We start from the raw sequence: 9,850 nt of genomic DNA, 5'->3' as shown, positions 1-9,850 counted from the left end.
TTATTTGGGATTATAATCCCAAAGAAATGTGAGTAACATGTATTCTATTGCAAAACCAGTTTCAAAATATCAAAGCAATGACAAATGTCAAAATAGTAGTTTAATAGTTTGTTCAGGTTTCCATCAAACCAGTGCAGCCTAAAATAAATAGCTTTTAATACACTGAAGGGAACACCATCAGAAATTGTTTCTTTCATTTGAGATTAAACTACACGTTTAACATAAATATTTTAACTTAAAAAAAGTGTTAATTGTTTTAAACAACACACATACATTAAGTGAAAAATATACGCAACTCACAAAGAAACATTTTTGGACATGGATAATTAAGAAATGATGGTACTTTTACCTACTAGTAAAAACTGCCCTGATGCACAGGTTTCATATTATATCAGCGCCACCACTATGATCAGATGTTATGTTGATTTTAAGTTTCACAAATTTTGCTGTATCAAAATCAGAAAAAAAAAATATATGTTGGGTCACAAATGCGTCTTTTTATTTTGGCACCTCTTTCGCCGATGAAACTTACAACCATTACGTTGTTTTAATTCTAGCTTGGTCTCGTCCCAGCTCTCATGACAACGAAAAAATATACTTAAATATGGCGTAATTAACCTGAAAATCGCAGTTGCGTCGAATAAAAAAATTCATAAATAGTTATTTCTTGGGTTCTATTCACTAATGCCACACAGAAGTTTTAATAAAGTATAACAAAATTCGTTATAGTGGAACACATTTCAACATTACTGAGTAGCATCAATTCTGTGATGAATGCTGTTCGGTTCTGAAAAAATATTTCAACTGTCTTTCCACAAGAAAAACTGTAAAGATGGACTAAACACATAAGTTGTGGTTCGTTTCTGGATAATTTTATTAAAGCTTTAAACTTGAGTCTCTTTTAAGTAATCGAGACCAGGCATGTAATGATAACCATACTCTTTTATTAACCAGTGGGTCGTCATTTTCCCTTTGCCCTGTTAAAAAAAACAACAGATATTTTGTGTTTATTTAGACAGTGATATCTTAAAATAAACCTATGCTTTTAAAAATGACCAAAGATCATCACATAACAAGAAAAATATATATTTATTTTGGACAGCAAAAAACACAAAAGTTAGTTGAGTAATCTCAAAATAGAGTAAATTAACGGTTTTTTTTTAGCTTTTATTAAATTTAAATCGTCACCCAATACTCACCAGTACGTATAATTTTAATATGAACCAAATAAGAACATATTGTGAAACCGAATGTCCCACCGTAGATTACTACTGTACAATACGACGTGTGTAAATCAAAACACAGCTGTCGTAAGCCTACTCTATAATGTATTATATGAAAACATTTGTTCTTACCTTCATTTCTACTTCTCCTCTCAATTCCAAATGAAATGTTCCGAAATTATCCAGAACCTCCTTCGTTGTGGAGCTAACATGAATCTTCAACGCTGAAGAATCCAAGAATTATGCTTAATTTGTACTCGATAAGTATCAATAATTAAAGGATTAGGCTTAATTTTCACCCACTTAAGAATGGATAATACAATAATTAGATTTAAATATTAAATTCATTTATGACTGAAAAATACAATAATTAAGTTCAGCTTTCAATCTTAATTTAAAATAGACAATATAAGATTATGTTAAACTTTGAAGCTCACTTTAAAGCCAAAAAGTACGCTGAGTTCAACTTTCAGTCTTAATATAAAGAGTACAATGTAATAATAAAGTTTAACTTTGAATCTCACTTAAAACTGAAAGGTATAATTATTAGATTCAACTTTCACTCATTTAAGACTCCAACTATTAAGACTAAAATGAATTAAACGTAAAGTATGTATGTGTGTGTGTTTTCTTATAGCAAAACCACATCGGGCTATCTGCCGTGTCCATCGAAGGGAATCGAGCCCCTGATCCGTAGGCTTACTTCTGTTAAACGTAAAGAGTAATTAAAGTTTTTAACAGTTAAAATAAACATACGGTTAAAGTTCTCATTTCATAGAATTGTTTCTAAGTACAAAGTTTCTGTATATAGTTAATAGGAAGGACAAACGTAAGTTACTTACGTAATCCGTTCGACTCCATTCGTGACGCTGTATTGACAGTGTCACCAAATAAACAGTATCTTGGCATTTTTAAACCTACGACACCAGCTGCACAAGGACCTGTAAAAATAACTCAACAAAGTTTAGCTATGGTTGCAAAGATCCCCCCAAAAAACCCCAAAAGGATTAGTTATAGTTGTAAGGGCGTGTAAAAATAAGACCTTATAGCTCAGCTCTGATTGCAAGGACCCAGAAAACATAAGCCCTAATCACTAGCTATAATTATAAGGACCTTAAAAAGTACTTAAATGTTAGTTCTATTTGGAAATACCTTAAAAGTAGGCCCTTAGAGATTAATCTGATTTCAAGGAGCTAGTTCTAGTACTGAAATATGGTTTTGAAACGAGACCCAAACATCGAATGCCTTCACTATTCTTCTTTATTGTTCAGCAAATTTGTTCCAGTATGCAAATAAAAGTAGAACCATGAACAATGAATCTTATACAAAGAAAAATTTTTTAGTCTTCGTGCATTTTGGTATAACTTTGCTTTCAAGTACCTACAATTGTTTTGTTTGTTTTTGTTTTGTCTTTGAATTTCGCACAAAGCTACTCGAGGGCTATCTGTGCTAGCCGTCCCTAATTTAGCAGTGTAAGACTAGAAGGAAGGCAGCTAGTCATCACCACCCACCGCCAACTCTTGGGCTACTCTTTTACCAACGAATAGTGGGATTGACCGTCACTTTATAACGCTCCCACGGCTGAAAGGGCGAGCATGTTTGGCGCGACGGAGATGCGAACCCGCGATCCTCAGATTACGAATCGCACGCCTTAACACACTTAACCATGCCGGGCCAGTATCTACATCAATAAACCCATTAAAAGGAATGAAAGAAATAGACCCCTGGAAACTGACAATGGTTAATATATTTACCGATTAGAAACAATACAAATACGGGTCCACAATCCCGTATCCGAAGTTCCGAAATTCAAAAATCTCCGAAAACCGATTTTTTTTTTTTCATGGAGTGTGGAGCGTCAGTATAACAGTTGACCCAGCTCCCCCCACACCCACGTGAGTCAGGTGTAACGTGGCGGCGTGGCCCAGTCGCCCAGCAGTCTGACAGCCGCGTCAGTTGTGTCTCAGCGTTCCTACTGGTCGCACATTTGTCTGCTGTTCGCTCATATTTTTTCTTGCTTTTTATTTTGTGACTTTGTGTTTAATTTCACTGTGAAAATGTCAAAAAAAGCTGCAGAGACCCCTATGGGTAAGAGTGAGAAAATAAATTATTTGACGTTATTAATAACGCAGGAAGTGGAGTAACTGCAGAAACTTGTTCGTGGTTCGTCTGTGCGATGTCTTACTGAAGAATATGTTATCAGAACTACCACTGTATTTGATTTAAAAAACAGAAAGAGAAGTTAGTGAAGTTTTATAGTGACAGTGATGACCATAAACTAATGAAAAATGAAAACACTGCATAGGACAAAAAAATGAATATCTTGACCGTGATGTCGAGAAACCCACTTGTTGAGAAATTTATATGCAAAAACGGCTCGTTTGGGTTGAGAAAATATTTTACATTGAAGAGCGAACAACATGAACCTGACGATGACCGAAGAAGGTCGAAACGTTGTTCGCTCTTCTATGTAAAATATTTTCTCAACCCAAACGAGCCGTTTTTGCATATAAATATCTTGACCGTGTGTTAATGGAGTGGATTCGACAATGAAGAAAAATTGGTGTTCGTTTAAAGCTGTGTATGTTTAACTTTTACCGAATGTTTTTGTTAGAAATGTTTTAGAGAATTTATGGTCTATAATTATCCCACTATTTCATTTATCAGCATATTACTCTATAAATAAACCGTAATAGTATTTGTAGTCTGTATTTAATCCACTTAGTGTGAGTATTCGTACGTTTTTGACCAGTATTAATGTTTGATTATGAGGTGCTGCCCTGGACCTTGCTGGAGCGATACATTTATTCTAAAATCCGAAAAATTCCGAATTCCGAAACAAAACTGGCCCCAAGGGTTTTGGAGAAGGTATTGTGGACCAGTACAAACTGGGCTGGATTGTTAGGTCTACACATTTCTTAAATATTTCGAACAATGTACTCATCAGTTAAGCAACCGAATTTGTTACCTGGGTTACGTCTACGACTTTTTTTTTTCATTTAACAATATAAGCATCGGTTAAAAATACATCGAATTCTTTAACTGGGTGTAGTTTCTATGGTTGCGTCATTCTGTGATTTTTACCGCTCTCAGTAGTTTCGTAACGTAGCAGTACAGGTTACCATAAGATACACACCCGACACAACAGTAGAGTAGTTACTACAGTTTATTTAACTAAGGTTTACGACGGATTATTTTAATCGTGATGAGTGTACTCAACGTGTTTAAATGAAATCTGTGTTTGACAACATGGTGACCTCAGACGTCAAATATATTCCAACAAAACAAATAATACTCAGTTTTTTATAAGATTCAATCAGACGACATTAGGAGCCATTTTTTATCTAAGTCTCGTCACAAAAATACCTTTGTTGTTGTTGTGCTTTCACGCAAGGCTACTCGAGGGCTATCTCACTGGTCGATTAGATAGAAGGCAGCCCTTTAACACCACCCATCGCCAGCTCTTACCAACAAATAATGAAACTGATTGTGATATAAAGTTCTCAAGTCTGAAAGGGCGAACATGTTTGATGTGACGAGGGTTCGAACTCTTACATCCACATATTTCGTTTCGAGGGTCCTAACCACCAGGCCGTGCTAGGTTCCGACATCAATCTAAAAGCCTGTCATTTAATATTTACTAGCAATGTCACTGAATCGTAGGACGTACGAATAAAAACCAGCTCTTGTCAAAAGCTTAAACACATATGCACTTTTCAGTTCCTTCTGGTGGCTTAGTGGTAAGCTTTAGGGCTAATAGCGCTAAAATATGTGGTTAGATGCCTGTGTAACTTTGCACTTAAAGCAGTTTAATATCTATTTATAACGCATGTATATTAAAGACGTTGGAAGTAGTTATTTTGAGGAACACAAACATTAGATTAAAATTCATACAATGACAAAAAATAGTTCTGTGTTCTGCCGGATTTGAAGTTGTCGTCTTGGCAACCACTGGACACAAGCGTTTGAAACTTGCGAAACAAAACACGAACAAACTTTTATATGATCAAATCACTTAAAACACACAAGATGATACATCAACTGAATAACTAACCGGTGTGTATCCCGATCCGAAGTTTCAGCTTATCTTCAGGTCTATGACGGATGGTAAAGGTCTTAACTGCTTGTAGCAGTGCGAGTGACATCCTGGCAACTTCAGGGGCATGGTGGTTCTCATTTGGAACCGGAAGTCCCGAAACCACCATGTACGCATCGCCAATTGTTTCTACCTGAAAGGGTAAAATACAGTGAACTTGTGTGTGTGTGTGTGTTTTTTTCTTACAACAAAAGACGCATCGGGCTATCTGCTATGTCCATCGAGGGGAATCGTACCCCTGATTTTAGTGATGTGAATGCGTATACTTATCTATGTATTACCAGGGGACACATTGAAAGATAGCCGAGAAAATAAATTATGAAAAAAAATTGATTAGGTAGTTTGGTTTAATTTAAAATGATTAAAAATATTTCACAAAAGAATGGCATAACTACTTTACTTTATAAACCAAATAAGCCGTTTTCGTATCATACCTATGTTACTTTTTCACTCTTTAATTAATTGGTAAATATCAAGGTTCTTTTTTACCCTCTTTAATTAACTGTTGTTTTTTTAATTTCGCGCAGAGCTGCACACTAGCCACCCCTAATTTAGCAGTGTAATACTAGAGGGAAAACAGCTAGTCAGCACCACCCACCGCCAACTCTTGGGCTACTCTTTTACCAATGAATAGTGGAATTGATCGTCACATTATAACACTCCCACACCTGAAAAGGCGAGCATGTTTGGTGTGACGGAAATTCGAACTCGTGACCCTCAGATTACGACTCAAGCGCCTTAACCACCTGGCCATGCCGGGCCCTTAATTAATTGGTAAACATCAAGGTTAATGTTTACCTCTTTAAGTAACTGGTAAGTATCAAAGTTAATGTTCCCCTCTTTAATTAACTGGTAAATATCAAGGTTAATGTTCCCCTCTTTAATTAACTGGTAAATATCAAGGTTAATGTTTCCCTCTTTAAGTAACTGGTAAATATCAAAGTTAATGTTTCCCTCTTTAATTAACTGGTAAATATCAAGGTTAATGTTTACCTCTTTAACAAACTGGTAAATATCAAGGTTAATGTTTCCCTCTTTAACAAACTGGTAAATATCAAGGTTAATGTTTCCCTCTTTAATTAACTGGTAAGTATCAAGGTTAATGTTTACCTCTTTAACTAACTGGTAAATATCAAAGTTAATGTTTCCCTCTTTAATTAACTGGTAAATATCAAGGTTAATGTTCCCCTCTTTAACAAACTGGTAAATATCAAGGTTAATGTTTCCCTCTTTAATTAACTGGTAAGTATCAAGGTTAATGTTTACCTCTTTAACTAACTGGTAAATATCAAAGTTAATGTTTCCCTCTTTAATTAACTGGTAAATATCAAGGATAATGTTTCCCTCTTTAATTAACTGGTAAATATCAAGGTTAATGTTTACCTCTTTAACTAACTGGTAAATATCAAAGTTAATGTTTCCCTCTTTAACTAACTGGTAAATATCAAGGATAATGTTTCCCTCTTTAATTAACTGGTAAATATCAAGGTTAATGTTTCTCTCTTTAATTAACTGGTAAATATCAAAGTTAATGTTCCCCTCTTTAATTAACTGGTAAATATCAAGGTTAATGTTTCCCTCTTTAATTAACTGGTAAATATCAAGGTTAATGTTTCCCTCTTTAATTAACTGGTAAATATCAAGGTTAATGTTTCCTCTTTAATTAACTGGTAAATATCAAGGTTAATGTTTCCCTCTTTAATTAACTGGTAAATATCAAGGTTAATGTTTCCCTCTTTAATTAACTGGTAAATATCAAGGTTAATGTTTCCCTCTTTAATTAACTGGTAAATATCAAGGTTAATGTTTCCCTCTTTAATTAACTGGTAAATATCAAGGTTAATGTTTCCCTCTTTAATTAACTGGTAAATATCAAGGTTAATGTTTCCTCTTTAATTAACTGGTAAATATCAAGGTTAATGTTTCCCTCTTTAATTAACTGGTAAATATCAAGGATAATGTTTCCCTCTTTAATTAACTGGTAAATATCAAGGTTAATGTTTCTCTCTTTAATTAACTGGTAAATATCAAGGATAATGTTTCCCTCTTTAATTAACTGGTAAATATCAAGGTTAATGTTTCTCTCTTTAATTAACTGGTAAATATCAAGGTTAATGTTTCCCTCTTTAATTAACTGGTAAATATCAAGGATAATGTTTCCCTCTTTAATTAACTGGTAAATATCAAGGTTAATGTTTCTCTCTTTAATTAACTGGTAAATATCAAGGATAATGTTTCCCTCTTTAATTAACTGGTAAATATCAAGGTTAATGTTTCCCTCTTTAATTAACTGGTAAATATCAAGGTTAATGTTTCCCTCTTTAACTAATTGGTAAATATCAAGGTTAATGTTTACCTCTTTAATTAACTGGTAACTATCAAGGTTAATGTTTCTCTCTTTAATTAACTGGTAAATATCAAGGTTAATGTTTCCCTCTTTAATTAACTGGTAAATATCAAGGTTAATGTTTACCTCTTTAACTAACTGGTAAGTATCAAGGTTAATGTTTCCCTCTTTAATTAACTGGTAAATATCAAGGATAATGTTTCCCTCTTTAATTAACTGGTAAGTATCAAGGATAATGTTTCCCTCTTTAACTAACTGGTAAGTATCAAGGTTAATGTTTACCTCTTTAACAAACTGGTAAATATCAAGGTTAATGTTTCCCTCTTTAATTAACTGGTAAGTATCAAGGTTAATGTTCCCCTCTTTAATTAACTGGTAAATATCAAAGTTAATGTTCCCCTCTTTAATTAACTGGTAAGTATCAAGGTTAATGTTTCCCTCTTTAATTAACTGGTAAATATCAAGGATAATGTTTCCCTCTTTAATTAACTGGTAAATATCAAGGTTAATGTTTCCCTCTTTAATTAACTGGTAAATATCAAGGTTAATGTTTCCCTCTTTAATTAACTGGTAAGTATCAAGGTTAATGTTTCCTCTTTAATTAACTGGTAAATATCAAGGTTAATGTTTCCCTCTTTAATTAACTGGTAAATATCAAGGTTAATGTTTCCCTCTTTAATTAACTGGTAAATATCAAGGTTAATGTTTCCCTCTTTAATTAACTGGTAAATATCAAAGTTAATGTTCCCTCTTTAATTAACTGGTAAATATCAAGGATAATGTTTCCCTCTTTAATTAACTGGTAAATATCAAAGTTAATGTTCCCCTCTTTAATTAACTGGTAAGTATCAAGGATAATGTTTCCCTCTTTAATTAACTGGTAAATATCAAAGTTAATGTTCCCCTCTTTAACTAACTGGTAAATATCAAGGTTAATGTTTACCTCTTTAATTAACTGGTAAGTATCAAGGTTAATGTTCCCCTCTTTAATTAACTGGTAAATATCAAAGTTAATGTTCCCCTCTTTAATTAACTGGTAAATATCAAGGATAATGTTTCCCTCTTTAATTAACTGGTAAATATCAAAGTTAATGTTCCCCTCTTTAATTAACTGGTAAGTATCAAGGTTAATGTTTCCCTCTTTAATTAACTGGTAAATATCAAGGATAATGTTTCCCTCTTTAATTAACTGGTAAATATCAAAGTTAATGTTTCCCTCTTTAATTAACTGGTAAATATCAAGGTTAATGTTTCCCTCTTTAATTAACTGGTAAATATCAAGGTTAATGTTCCCCTCTTTAATTAACTGGTAAATATCAAAGTTAATGTTCCCTCTTTAATTAACTGGTAAATATCAAAGTTAATGTTTCCTCTTTAATTAACTGGTAAATATCAAGGTTAATGTTTCCTCTTTAATTAACTGGTAAATATCAAGGTTAATGTTTCCTCTTTAATTAACTGGTAAATATCAAGGTTAATGTTTCCCTCTTTAATTAACTGGTAAATATCAAGGTTAATGTTTCCTCTTTAATTAACTGGTAAATATCAAGGATAATGTTTCCCTCTTTAATTAACTGGTAAATATCAAGGTTAATGTTTCCCTCTTTAATTAACTGGTAAATATCAAGGTTAATGTTCCCCTCTTTAATTAACTGGTAAATATCAAAGTTAATGTTCCCCTCTTTAATTAACTGGTAAGTATCAAAGTTAATGTTCCCCTCTTTAATTAACTGGTAAGTATCAAAGTTAATGTTTCCCTCTTTAATTAACTGGTAAATATCAAAGTTAATGTTTCCTCTTTAATTAACTGGTAAGTATCAAAGTTAATGTTCCCCTCTTTAATTAACTGGTAAGTATCAAAGTTAATGTTCCCCTCTTTAATTAACTGGTAAGTATCAAAGTTAATGTTCCCCTCTTTAATTAACTGGTAAGTATCAAAGTTAATGTTCCCCTCTTTAATTAACTGGTAAGTATCAAGGTTAATGTTTCCCTCTTTAACTAACTGATAAATTGAAGGTTTGGGAAAACGTTTACACAGTTTTCACCTGCTACTACAAACAAGAATGCCATAATAATGTGCTTCAATGTGTTACGTTCAAAGCAGTTTATTATATAGTTATGTGTCAACACTCACCCTAAGTCGAGAATATTATCAAAACTCAGTAATCAAGAAATTGATCTGAT

At 33.1% G+C, this 9,850-nt stretch overlaps 1 pseudogene across 1 annotated transcript in view; it reads right to left on the bottom strand.

Moving 5' to 3' along the window:
• Positions 1-477: 477 nt before the first annotated feature.
• The window catches only part of LOC143222376 (atrial natriuretic peptide receptor 1-like), a 51,810-nt pseudogene continuing 42,437 nt past the window's right edge, over positions 478-9,850 (bottom strand). The window contains exons 19-22 of the transcript XR_013012207.1: positions 5,278-5,452; positions 2,066-2,164; positions 1,356-1,447; positions 478-977 (exon numbers count right to left, since the gene is read on the bottom strand). The product of XR_013012207.1 is annotated as an atrial natriuretic peptide receptor 1-like (transcript). The remainder of the gene's footprint in view (positions 978-1,355; positions 1,448-2,065; positions 2,165-5,277; positions 5,453-9,850) is intronic.

This window comes from Tachypleus tridentatus, chromosome 8, assembly GCF_004210375.1.
Source record: "Tachypleus tridentatus isolate NWPU-2018 chromosome 8, ASM421037v1, whole genome shotgun sequence".
Taxonomy (NCBI): domain Eukaryota; kingdom Metazoa; phylum Arthropoda; class Merostomata; order Xiphosura; family Limulidae; genus Tachypleus; species Tachypleus tridentatus.
The sequence above is the reverse complement of the archived record's forward strand: the minus strand, read 5'-3'. Positions and strand labels throughout refer to the sequence as shown.